The following is a 12,733-nucleotide window of genomic DNA, read 5'->3' on the forward strand; positions in this document are numbered from 1 at the left end:
CTCACTCTCCCACGCACCTTCTCAGGTTTGGCCGACACAGTGCATTCTGGGACATGCTGTTCTACAATGGATTTTGAACTACCATGGGTGTGCCGACAGCATTAGGGGGAGGAGCGCTAGGTGCTAGCAGGTATTTCACACAGGATAGAGTCATTTGGTGAAGGACATGCTACAGTGTTGGGCGCTGAGGAAGGCTGGAGTGCCGAAAGGCATACGCCGCCACTGAGACCATTTGAATAAAGCGAGCTTTTTGCCCTGAAATCCCCTTTGGCCTCTGAGTTCTTCTTCCGAGGGATTGTTTCGTTATATTTTCTGCGCCTGCAAGGGACGCAGTACAGAAGGCCCTGCTACTTCAAGTGTCCCGGATTCATACTGGCACCACGCTGATCCCAGCGTTTTTCGAGATCGAGGTATCGATATTTACGGTGACCGCCAGGAACCACCGACCAGCATGGGGAGACCGAGGTATTTTATCTTCATTGGGCATGAAGTCTCCATTTGACTGCCCCTGCCTAGCTGTGAATCTGTGAAAATTGGCTGTAGCGGCACAAGGGGACAAAGGGTAGCAGCTGTGAACTTTCTTTTGATCTGAGGCTCCCCTCACCACTTACCTGTTAGCTAGCACGGACCCACTGTTTCACCTCACTCTCCCATGCCACCTTCTCAGTTTGGCCGACACAGTGCATTCTGGGACATGCTGTTCTACAATGGATTTTGAACTACCATGGGTGTGCCGACAGCATTAGGGGGAGAAGCGCTAGGTGCTAGCAGGTATTTCACACAGGATGGAGTCATTTGTTGAAGGACATGCTGCAGTGTTGGGCGCTGAGGAAGGCTGGAGTGTCGAAATGCATACGCGCCACTAAGACCATTTGAATAAAGCAAGCTGTTTGCCTTGAAATCCCCTTTGGCCTCTGAGTTCTTCTTCCGAGGGATTGTTTCATTATATAAATATATATATATATATATATATATATATATATATATATATATATATAGATAGATAGATAGATAGATAGATAGATAGATAGATAGATAGATAGATAGATAGATAGAGATAGATAGATAGATAGATAGATAGATAGATAGATAGATAGATAGATAGATATTCATTCAAAACAATTCCTCCTTCCTCCCGGTAGAAGAAAACAGAGGACACAGCAGGGCATTCTGAGGCTGCTATTTATTGGATTAACAAGCATAACCGGTTTCGGCGTGTGCCTTATTCAGATGCTATAGTCCAAACTGCATACTCCCCATTTTACATTCTTCTGTAGGCTCCTCCATGTGGTTTAGGAGCCTCACCTGCACTGGATTTCTCCCGCTTGTGCCGATAATGGGGACTACCAGTCCCACAATGCTGCATGTAGGCAATCCGGTGCTCTGGGAAGTCGCCGTGATATTCAAGCAATGTCCGCCTCTTGCTCCCTTCTTTCTGCCACAAACTTCCCAGGGACACAAGTAGGAAACGCGAGTGTAGTGGCAGCTCTTTTATCGTCAGTTTCCTGCCAATTAAACTGCAATAATTTTAACACCAGTCCTTGATAATACTCACCTAAGTTTAGTGATAAAAAAAAAAGAGCAATGGGCCATATTATCAACAAAAGGCAATACATTATCGTCACTTGTATTGGCAGGAAACTGCCAATAAAGCGGAGATAATGGGCTTAATAATATCCTTGTGAATAACCGTAGCAGCCCAGGTTAACATCAGAACTTGGGATGCTATGGGAATTTACAAGGGCCTATGGTTTTTTAGGTCTCGCGACCTATCAATGCGCGCAAGCGCATTGAGCGGAGCGAGAATTCAAGTGCTCAAAATCCTCGTCAAACCAAGGGCTTTTTGCTGCGGTTTTCTTTGAGTTCACGTGGCCACAGGCACGCGCTTTTGGGCCATAAACTCTGTTCCCCAGCGCCAGCACCTCCCCTCTCTCTCCCTGCAAACACAGCCTTACTTGCATTTCTCCTCCCCCTCCCCAGCCAGCTTCCCCCAGGCCGTAACAGCACTCCTCCCACACCTTTGAAGTGAAGCTTAGCTTCACTTCAAAGGCCCCTGCTGCTTCACACCGTGTCGCATTTCTCCTCCCCCCTCCCCTTCTCTGCCTTCCCTCCGTCTTGTTGTAATGCTTGGATTTAGCTGTTTATACAGAATGAAAAGCGGAACTTTCCAGTATGTGACTTGATTTTGTCTAATGTGAATCCAAGAAAAGGTGCTACGGGTCACACGCGGTTTATCACCCATGCCGTCATTAAAGGTGCACGTGCGCAGCATTGCGAAGGGGCGAAAGGGAAAGGTCACTGGCACATTGTACACGCCTTCTTTGTTTAAAGTATTCCTGTACGGTCCATGCTCTAAAACGATTGCCGTCGTCCAGGCACTAATTCCCTTCACTGACCTCATTTGTGTGAATTGTAAGTGGAAATCTAAAAAAACGATTAACAACATGGACCATACGAGAAAACTTTAAACAAAGCACGCATTGTTAGAGGAATCACATTTGCTTTAAAACATGTAAAACGTACAGTTGATTCACCATCTTTAAAACACATCTTTCCAAAAATCTCGTGGCAAGTCAACGTCGAAAATAAGATAAATGAGCACAGGAGAAAGAAAACATTTCGAAGGGCAAGTCACCGTGGGCGGAAACAAAAACAAAGGAAGGACAATTTGGCAGTTTGACCATAAAAAAAGTTTAAGACACAAAAACAACAATTAAAAGCGAGAGGTGTTTTGAAATCTACCAGAGTAAATACCACATGTCTCGGTTCGAGACAGCGCATGCGCACCATCTAGAGCACAGACCTAAAAAGGAGTTAACAATGGCACAAATTATTATTATTTTATTGTGTGACATTATCACGGTAAATTCGTATCTTTTTCTTGTAAGGAGACCCAATTATAACACCCAAGGCCCAAACAATTCTGACACTCATAGACTTGTTGAGTGGGGATGAGTTAATGCTATATTGTTGTGAAATACAGAATGTTGTACATTATCAAAAGGGATGCACTAGAACTGCCGCGTTACCCTGCTCTGTCCTGTATGATGTGCTGCGCCAGTCTACGTTTCTGTATTTGAATTCTGGGACTTTTAGTCTTGTTTCATAATGGATTGAACAAGACTACACATGCCAGAATACAAAGAACACACGTGGGCTGGATTAACACATCCCGCACGGACCTGGCAATTTGACAGGGGTGTTGCGTTAACTCAGAGAACAGACTTTTGCAAACAGAAATAGAGTTGATACAGAGGGGGCCCTTTGAAAGGTGGGAGGCCCTGGGCAGGTGCCCACTTTACCCATGCCTTACCGTGCCTGCTCCCCTCAGCCTTTCCATAAGGCTTTCCCCCGTCACGCCCTCTCCTGCACTCCTCCTCAGCCGCCCTCTTCTCCCGCCCTAACTGCCCCCAACCCCCAAGTCTCCTCAGCTGCCAATTTTTCTTTCAATCCTTGCCCCGCTCCTCTTTCTTCACTCTCCTCTCTTTAGCACTTCTTTCTTTCCCTCCTGGGTCCTCCCTTTCAGCCCTTCACTTACACACTCCCACAGCCCCCCTCTCCCTCATTTCTCATCACCCCCACCCACCCTTCAGTCTCAATAATTTCCCTTCAGTCACCTTTGCCTACTTCTCGTTTCTGGGTGGTGTCTTCTGAAGGCGATACATTTGAATCCCAGCAGGGTAGGCTCAGCCCCTCATTCTTCCGGTGTTGATTCAACGTGTAGCTTCCGTTAGGTAGCTGTACCCTCCTCCTCCTGTTCCCACTGTTTTCGATGGTTAGTGGAAGCGCATCAATCATGGAGTGACCCTCATACACCGCGCTTCGTCCTGCCCTTCCCAGACCCCCCTTTATTCTTCTTTTCACCTCTCTTTATCTCCTCACGTTCATTCCCGCTCCCTTACTTCCGTTCCTTTCCTTCCTTCTCGGGTCGCTCCCTTCCTCTCAGTCCAGCTCCCTTTGTTTCCCCACTTTTCCATTTCTCCACATCAGGCGGTGTTTTTCTTTACACCCATCCTCCTTCCCTCGTGCCCTCCCCCCATTTTGTTCTCAGTTACTTTCCTCCTCTCAGTCCTCCGTCCTCCCGCAGACTTTTAATCTATTTTCACTTCACAATCCTTCTCTATTTTTGTGTACGCCCTCTTCCCCATGTTCCTTCATCACAACGTCTCACTTTCTACTTTCTTCCCCCTCCCCCCTACAGTTTCGTCTTCTCCCTTCAATTCTTTTAATCAGGCCCCCCTCTCTCCCCGGCCCCTCACTCAGTCCTCACACCTCCATTTCCCCCTTCCATGCCTGTTTTCTCCCTCCCCTTGCCTCTCTCTTGCTGCTCCAGGTGTGATCTGCACAGCTCTCCCTTCAATTATTTTCATCAGCGACCCCCTCTCACACCTGCCCCCCCCTCAGTCCTCACACCTTCATTTTCTCCTTTCATGCTTACAAACGTTTAAGCTATTGCCATTATAAATTACAATAACTTTTATTTAAGTATTAATTATTTACAAAATTAAAAGCCATTGTTATTTGTAATATCAATACATCTAAGTCACGTAAATACAACACACATTGCATTACAAATGCTATAGGTGTCACATTTGCGAAAGTTAAAACTATTGACAATGTAACTGACAAAGCTATTAATTTTGCTATTTTCAAAACCAACACATAAATTAAAAAAGTGTCATTTACAATACCAATCGCTCAAACTTTCCTAATGCGAAAAGTTAAAAGTATGGGCATTGTAAATCCCAAAAAAAAAAAAATGTCATTTAGAAAACCAATAGCTCAAACTTTCCTACTGCGAGACCTATTGGCAACGCCAGTGCTTGTTATTAATGTTGGGAGGGTGGGCTTGATAATACGTTCTTGTTAATTGCCATAGAAGCCTATGTTCTGGTGTTAACATGGGCTTCTATGGGAAATAACAAGGCCGTATTATCATGGTCATTATCGCCGTTTTAACTGCAGTTTCTTGCCAATAAAACGGCGAAAATTGTAACACCCGTCCTTGATAATATGCACCTAAGTTTACTGGTCAAAAAAAGAGCAATGAGCCATATTATCAACAAAAGGCGATACATTACCGTCGCTTTTATCAGCAGGAAACTGCCGATAAAGCGGCGATAATGGGCTTGATAATATTCCCTTGTGAATAACCATAGGAGGCCAGGTTAACACCAGAACCTGGGGTGTTATGGGGAGTTACAAGGGCCTATTATCAAGCCCATTATCGCCGCTTTATCTGTAGTTTCCTGTCGATAAAAGTGGCGATAATGTATCGCCTTTTGTTGATAATATGCTCCTTCATTTCCATGATAGTATGTAAAGGTTTCTTTTTTTGTTAGTGTAGCTGTTGTACTCCCTTCGCATGCTCAGCGTCGTTTCGAAGCCCACGTTTTCTTTTTCTTCAAGTTCAACAAGCAAACCTTTCTTTATATCAGTTAGTAAATCTGTCACTTTCTTTTCCCGGTTCGTGTCATCTGCTGCTGTACTTTTGTTCAGTATTAATAGTCTTATTTTTTATATATTTATTTGAAAGGTAGTGCCGAGGAGCCAAACGTTGATTACATACTTCGTCCACCGCCATTTTAGTAGAACTCAGTAGTTTTCAGTCTTGACTATCTTACTATAGTATTTCAACATTATTTTTATTGTGGGCCGTCATACCCCTCCCCCACAAAATAAAAGAAGTATGTAGTTTTTTTAACACACTTTTGTTAAACAATAAATATAAACGAAACTCAATTTTAACTATATTAGAACTAGAAAAATAACCTAAACAATGTTATAAACAAACTGTGAAATGGATTCCAAAAGGTGTCCAATTTTTAATCTGCAAAAGAAAAAGAAAATTAGAGTTTAGAATTATGTAGATGTGAGTAAATGAGCTGAAGCATTACGGGGCATGTTATCAAGAACGGCGATAAAATTATCGACGTTTCAGTGGCAGGAAACTGCAGCTAAAGCGGCGATAATGGGCTTGATAATATGCTGTTGTGAATTCCCATAGCAGTGCAGGTTGTGGTGTTAACCTGGGCTACTATGGGAATTTACAAGGGCATATTATCAAGCTCATTATCGCCGCTTTAGCGGCAGTTTCTTGCTGCTGAACCGGCGATAGTTTTATCGCCGTTCTTGATACTATGCTCCTACAAGTTTTGGTAACTACGGTTTTACGTGTGCAGTGTGACTCATACATTCCAGTTCTGTTATAGTGCTGCGTTCAAGTGGTGTCTATATGGAAGTGCCTAGTGCATTACTGACGCCCGTTATGGCGACTTATTTCTAATGCATTCCTGTGAAGGCTTTGTAGATCTAGGCCCTTTTGCTTACCGTTGTATAAACCTTGTCACAACTTATTCTGAACAATTCTTCTACACGTCTACATGTCGAAGACAGCAGTGTCTAAATTTAAGAGAGAAAGAGAAATGATGTCACAGAGAGTGAGAGAGAGAAAGAGAGAGAAAACAACATTAAAACTGTGTTGCAGAGTCTGGAGTTGAGATTTTTTCCTTGCGTCACTTTACTCATGTTAAAAATGACTCAAAAGTGGGGTAATAAGGTTGTGGATCTGTTTGTCATACTGTTGTAACCTATCTGTTGACATTGCTCGGAGGTAATTGTAGATCAAACCCATTATAGCCACTTTAGCGGCAGTTTGCTGCCGATAAAGTGGCGATAATTTTGTCGCCAAGGCTTGATAATACGGCCCTCTCTCGTTTCAAAATAAAGCTAACACTACAGTTTTCGAGTGCAGTGTACCTGGTACATTTTACTTGTTATAGTGCCGCGTTCAAGTGATGTCTATATAGAAGTGCCTACTGCTTTACTAACGCCTGTTATGCCGAATTATTTCTAATGCGTTCCTATGAAGGATTTGTAGATATAGGCCTCTGTGCTTACCTTGTATAAACAGTTCGGACACCGGAGTTCACAACTTGAGTTCATCTCTGCTTCTATACGTCAAAGTATATTCAATAAGTTGCAGAGAATTCCATTGCTGTTGGTCGATAGGCCGTAGTTGCTTCTGAACGATGTTTGCTGAAGGAAACAAAAGGACATTTTGATTAGTGATCATAAATGGAGTTGCGTAACTACTATCAAAAGTGAATTTTAATGTGAGTTCTTAATATTCCGTAGTTAAGAGTGTAGCAGCTACAGCAAACAAAGGAAGATCAATAAGTTAATTGAGGCTTGGGCCGGCCTCGTACGCAGAAAAAAAAATACTATCATGGACGCACAATTAATAATAATAGAGGGCTAAGCACGTGGCGTAGTACAGAAATGTGACACAGAAATTTATGCTCGCACAATATTTAAGATTAGAGGTGTATAGGAACTCGTGACTTATAAAGAAGTATTTCAATTATGTAAGTACAATTTAAAACCATTGAGGGGTAGGAAAGCCATGTGAAGGATAAAAAAATAGTATTATGCATATACAATTTACAGTGGAGGCTGATGTTGTGATGTCTTCTCTTACCTTTGCTTCTGTTGTCTTTTGTCGTGTCTTGAAAGGCTGTGGTTTCGCTGAGTCTGGGGTGTTTTCGACAGTCTGTGTGTCATCGCAGCAGAGGCAGGCAAAAGAGAGCGTGCTCACGTCAGTGCTCGCATTATATGGGAACTGCGGGGGCTGACCAAACCAAGCCCAGGGCCGTCATTGGTAGCTTTTTCACGGTCTGCAAGAATGATGGCCCTGGGCGACATCCCATTGGCTAATGTTTTGGTTTCCAGGCTCAATGATAGCAAGCATGCTTGGTGGTGGCATGTGTGTAGTGTGGGCGGGCGTGCACCGCGCATGTGCAAGTGTGAGTGTGTGCACCAACAATTAACAACAGAGAGAGATGTGGGCGGTGTTATCATGTGCGCAGAGGCAGGCCCAGAATCGGATCTGCAATGAGTCAGCACTTCTAATCATTCTCCTTAGCGCGCCCTGAGCTCTGATTTGTCACTGAGAGGGTGATCGCACCATAGTTTGTACTGCTTATCATACTCAGCGTGTACCCGCGCAAATGGTACGAATATGCTTTGACGTTACGTGTCACATTAAAGCTTTGGTGTGACGTCATGTACGGCGTTCTGTATGCGAAAGGGGGCAATGTTTCTACTTGGTTTAAAACAGGTATGTATTTAATGTACATACTAAGGGCAGACATTTGGGATAACTATGATTTTTTTTAATACTTGTAATAATCATATATTACTGTTAAAATGAATTACACAAATCGCGTAGAATATCATGCGTACTCGTATTGAAAGAGTTACGCAAGCGCATCATAAGCGTACATAAAGCCATGTGACTTTAAAAGTAGAGATTTGATTGGTTCATAACTTTTCCTATTGCGACTGTTGAAAGTTCCGTCCCATTATAATTTTTCGACTTTGACTTTCTAAGAAGAAGCATTTGTTCTGAGAATCTTCTCAAATAGAAGGAAGATCACAATAATAGGAGCAATGGAGTCATATTCCAGCAGTTCTTCGGAGGGAGATTTCATTCCTGAAGAACCTCCAAAGAAGAGTAAAGAAGCTCTAATTTGGAATTTTTTCACTTTTCCCAAAGGTCAAAAAAAGGTTAATGCTCCAAAAGTAACTTGTAAAATTTGCGAAACAACTCTTTCAAGGGGTGATCCATGTAAAAAATACTCATTTGGCACAGCAAATATGGTGTGACACGTGAAGAATTTGCACCCCAAGAACTTTGCTCGAGCTGCAAGACGGAGGTTGCACAAGAACCCACCTGCTGCTACACCTAGCACATCAACTGCGTCAGCAGCATTTTCAGCAAGCAGTCCACACCCACATATTGATTCTGACTTTGCTAAAGTTAAAATTCTATGCATTTATTGCGATAAACTTTTGTGTTATGGGGAACAGTCTATAGACTTGATGAAACGCAGGATGCAGGATCATTGCTGTCCTCGACATTAGTTGTTCTTTTTTTCATTCTTTTGTTCTGCTTGGAATTTGTTGAGAAAACACACAAAAAATACAAAACAAAAAAACTGTTCTTTTTAGAACTACCTTCACTGGTTAAAGAAAGAACTATATTTCTATGTTAGTGTGTAAAAGTTTGTCAGAATGAATGTGTAGTTCAAAAATGAATGAATGAATGAATGAATATGTTACTAGTGTATGGAGAATGTGAAAGTGCAGAAATATAAGGAACTGCTACAGCATAAATCTATAAGGTGTTTATCTATAGTATACTGTAGTATGTCTGAAGTACTTGAATGTATCATATGTACATAAATATGTTACAAGTCTATGTTTCAATTTGCGTTGCTGGTGAAAGTGCCTGGGTGAAATTGTATGTCTTAGGGGTGGATTGCCTTGTGCCTCTTTTACAAAGCCATTGTGTCACTTTTGTGACACAGCGGTGGTGCAAAAGATGTGCCATGGTGTGTGGTATTAACAATGTGACGCATCTGGAGGGTGTATTACATTGTAAAGCGCTGCTAAAAGAGACTGAGTGAAATTTAATACATTTTATTCAGTGACTTTTGAGCTTATGCTGCGTCAAAACCCTGCACATGCTTGAAGCAGGTGTAAGGATTGATACAGCATTGTGAGCATAAGGACCCAAGAGAATTGCTGGAGCTGTGTTATACTTGCAACCGACGTCAAGCAATAATTCATCCAAAAATTACTTTGCAATTTAGTTTTGTTATTATTTTATAATAAGAATATGAAATATAATCTAAAAAATAACATAAATATAAATATTTATATTTAAAATATAAGAAATTAGTATAAAAAGAAAGACATAATAATGAATACATTTATAAACTATCATTTACAAAACCTATGAAATTCACTGAAAAAACCATAGGTTTCACACACGTTATAGTTAGGAATTAGCATTTAAAAAACCTTGCAAATTAATTGAAAAAACTATAGGTTTCACACGTTATAGTTAGCTGAACATTTCTATCATACAAAACCTTTGAAATTACTCCGTTATAGTTAGCTCAGCTAACTATAACTTGCGCGCCCGCAATGCACTGCTGATGACGTCACATATTACATCATTCATTACATGGTCAGTGACATCACTCATGACATCACTGATGACATCTCAAATGACATCCGTGATTACATCACTGATGACATCATCCAGTGAATGTGTGTCTTTCTGAAAAATATTTTTTTTTATATATGTATATCTAAAGGACGATGGAAGAAAAAATGGGTAAATAAGTGTCTAAATGGATGGGTTTTTTTGTAAAATTGATTGTATTACTGACTTATTATGTATATCTTACTGAATAGGTGTACTAGCGAGTAATCTTTAAATATTTAAATATCTGTACCAGTGTCTCACTTTGTATATATATCGATAATAATGTAAAGTACATATGATTCCATGGATAATAAAAAGGCCACAGCAGACCTGCAGAACTTGGCTAACTACAGACCTATCTCCAAAATTCTAGAATCTTCAGTAAATGCCCAACTAGTGTCATACCTTGAATCTAATCATCTGCTGGACCCCTCGCAGTAAGGCTTTCATGCCTCTCAGAGCACTAAGGCTGCTCTAGTGGAAGTGACAGATACAATTAAACTGGCATTAGACCAGGGATCCTCTGCCATTTTGGTACTTCTGGATCTTTCAGCCGCTTTTGATATCATCTCCCATTATATCTTAGTACACAGACTTAGGGAGTTTGGCATCAGAGGTAAAGCTCTTGAGTGGCTGGGGATTTCTTGTCTGAACGTACAAATTCAGTCCAGCATGAGCTCACATCGGCATCCACAATCCTTCATAAGGTGGTACCTCTGGGCTCAATTCTGGGCCCCACTCTATTCAATGTGTATGTGGGCCCCCCTGGCAAGACTCATAAGATCGTGTGATTTTGAAACCAACTCTTACTCCGATGACACACAACTGGTCATCACCATGGAATCATGACTCAATAGTGACCAAGGCTAGAAATAAGAAAAGCTTATTGACAGTAGCCACATGGATTTCCAACAATTGCCTACAACTGAACATGACTAAAACAGAGATTCTTCTGTTCGGGAAGGTACACACAGCCTGGTCAGCCGACTGGTGGCCATCGGAGCTGGGCCCTCCACCTATTCCCAATAAATATGCAAAGAACATAGGAGTGCTAATTGATGACAAGCTCACTATGGGTGAGCATGTCAAAACGGTCCCTGGAACCTCTTTTGGCCTCATGCGATCCCTTAAAAAGGTCTTTCAATGGACCTCTATCCATGCCAGGAAGACTTTGGTGCAGGCACTAATAATGAGTCTCCTGGACTATGCAATGCCATTCTGGTGGGTATCAACAAAGGTCTCTTAGCCAGGTTTCGGTGGTACAGAACTCTGCTGCTCACCTGGTCCTGAACCTTCTCCCCCCTCTAACCGTCAGAGCCCTCTCTCCGCTCCCTTCACTGGCTCCCGATCAAAAAGCATGCCCTTTTTAGGTCGAAGGCCTAAAGGCTGCGCTTGCGCAGTCTGTGGCCGGAGATTTAATGACTCTTACTAGCGCTGTAGGTCCCGCCTCCCTGCCCTGTCTCTCCTCCATTGGCTGGCTTCCTAAACAGAGGCCAGCCATTGGAGGAGAGAGCCATCCCTCCAAAGAAGCCCCGTCTTTTTCGGATTTGGGGGCGTGATTTTTTGCATTCTTTAGCCCTGTGACTTCGTCCGTCACTCAGGACAGCAAAACCACGCCCACAAATCCTCAAAATCCGGAAGCTTGTATCCGCCAGTTTCTATCCTTCGCAGTGAAGGTAAGCCCGTGTTTGTTTCCCTCCGTGCCTTCTTCCCCCTGTCTGTTTCCCGCCCCCTGTCTGTTTCCCGCCCCCCTCCCGCTCTCTGTGTATTTTCACTGTCTGTGTCTGTTTGTGCCTTCTTCCCCCTGTCTGTTTCCCGCTCTCCGTGTATTTGAGCGCCTAGGCTGCTCCTCCTTATTAGTAAGATTTCATCTTCATACCCACATGCATTACCCCCTTCTTTTCGCTTCTTTAATGACTTTTAGTGACCTCAATATCCGTTTTGACAGATTGGGCCGGGGAGGGGGCAGGACCTGTAAATGATGTTCAAATACCGGATCCGGATGTTTTTCAATGAACTGAAGGTCCTGGTGTTGATGCGCTCGGGGTTCGACCCGGAGCCCAGCAGCAGAAGCAGAGCCATGCGGGGTTTGGGGGTGGGTGGCTGCGGCTGGCCCCCTTGCGCCTCCCGGGGGGACGATGACGAAGAGTACTATGGGCCCGGGGTGGCTGACCCCCCACAGCCCCGCAGCCTCGGCCTGGAGGAGAAGGTGGCGCCTCCATTGGACGTCGTGTCCCTCAGCAGCAGCCTGGACAGCGGCATGCGGACCCCCCAGTGTTGGATCTGCTTCCAAGGTCCCGAGCAGGTGAGTGCGGGACCCCGTCCCACCTGCGGCGTCAGGCTGTGTGACCCTGCTCCCCGGGGGGAGCCCCCCGAAGGGTGTGTGCTCCTCCATGGGGCACCGTATTTATTGTTTAGTCTCTTGGCGTGCCATCCTCATCTGCAAATGTGTCTGTGTGCCGTGGCCAAGTTTTTGTGATCAGGCGTGTGTGGGCCTGTGCCTGGTTTATAGGGGTCCTCAGCTTGGGGACTGAGTCTGGCTGTGTGATCCTCTGGGCATATGATGTATTCGCTGCTATAAAACAGGACTAAATTGTGTGGACTGTGGTGCTCGGGGACACAGATGCTGCATAGCCCCGGGCATACGCGCATGGCTGTGTGGCACCCCTGTGCCAA

Source organism: Lissotriton vulgaris, chromosome 3_1 (genome assembly GCF_964263255.1).
Source record: "Lissotriton vulgaris chromosome 3_1, aLisVul1.2, whole genome shotgun sequence".
Taxonomy (NCBI): Eukaryota; Metazoa; Chordata; class Amphibia; order Caudata; family Salamandridae; genus Lissotriton; species Lissotriton vulgaris.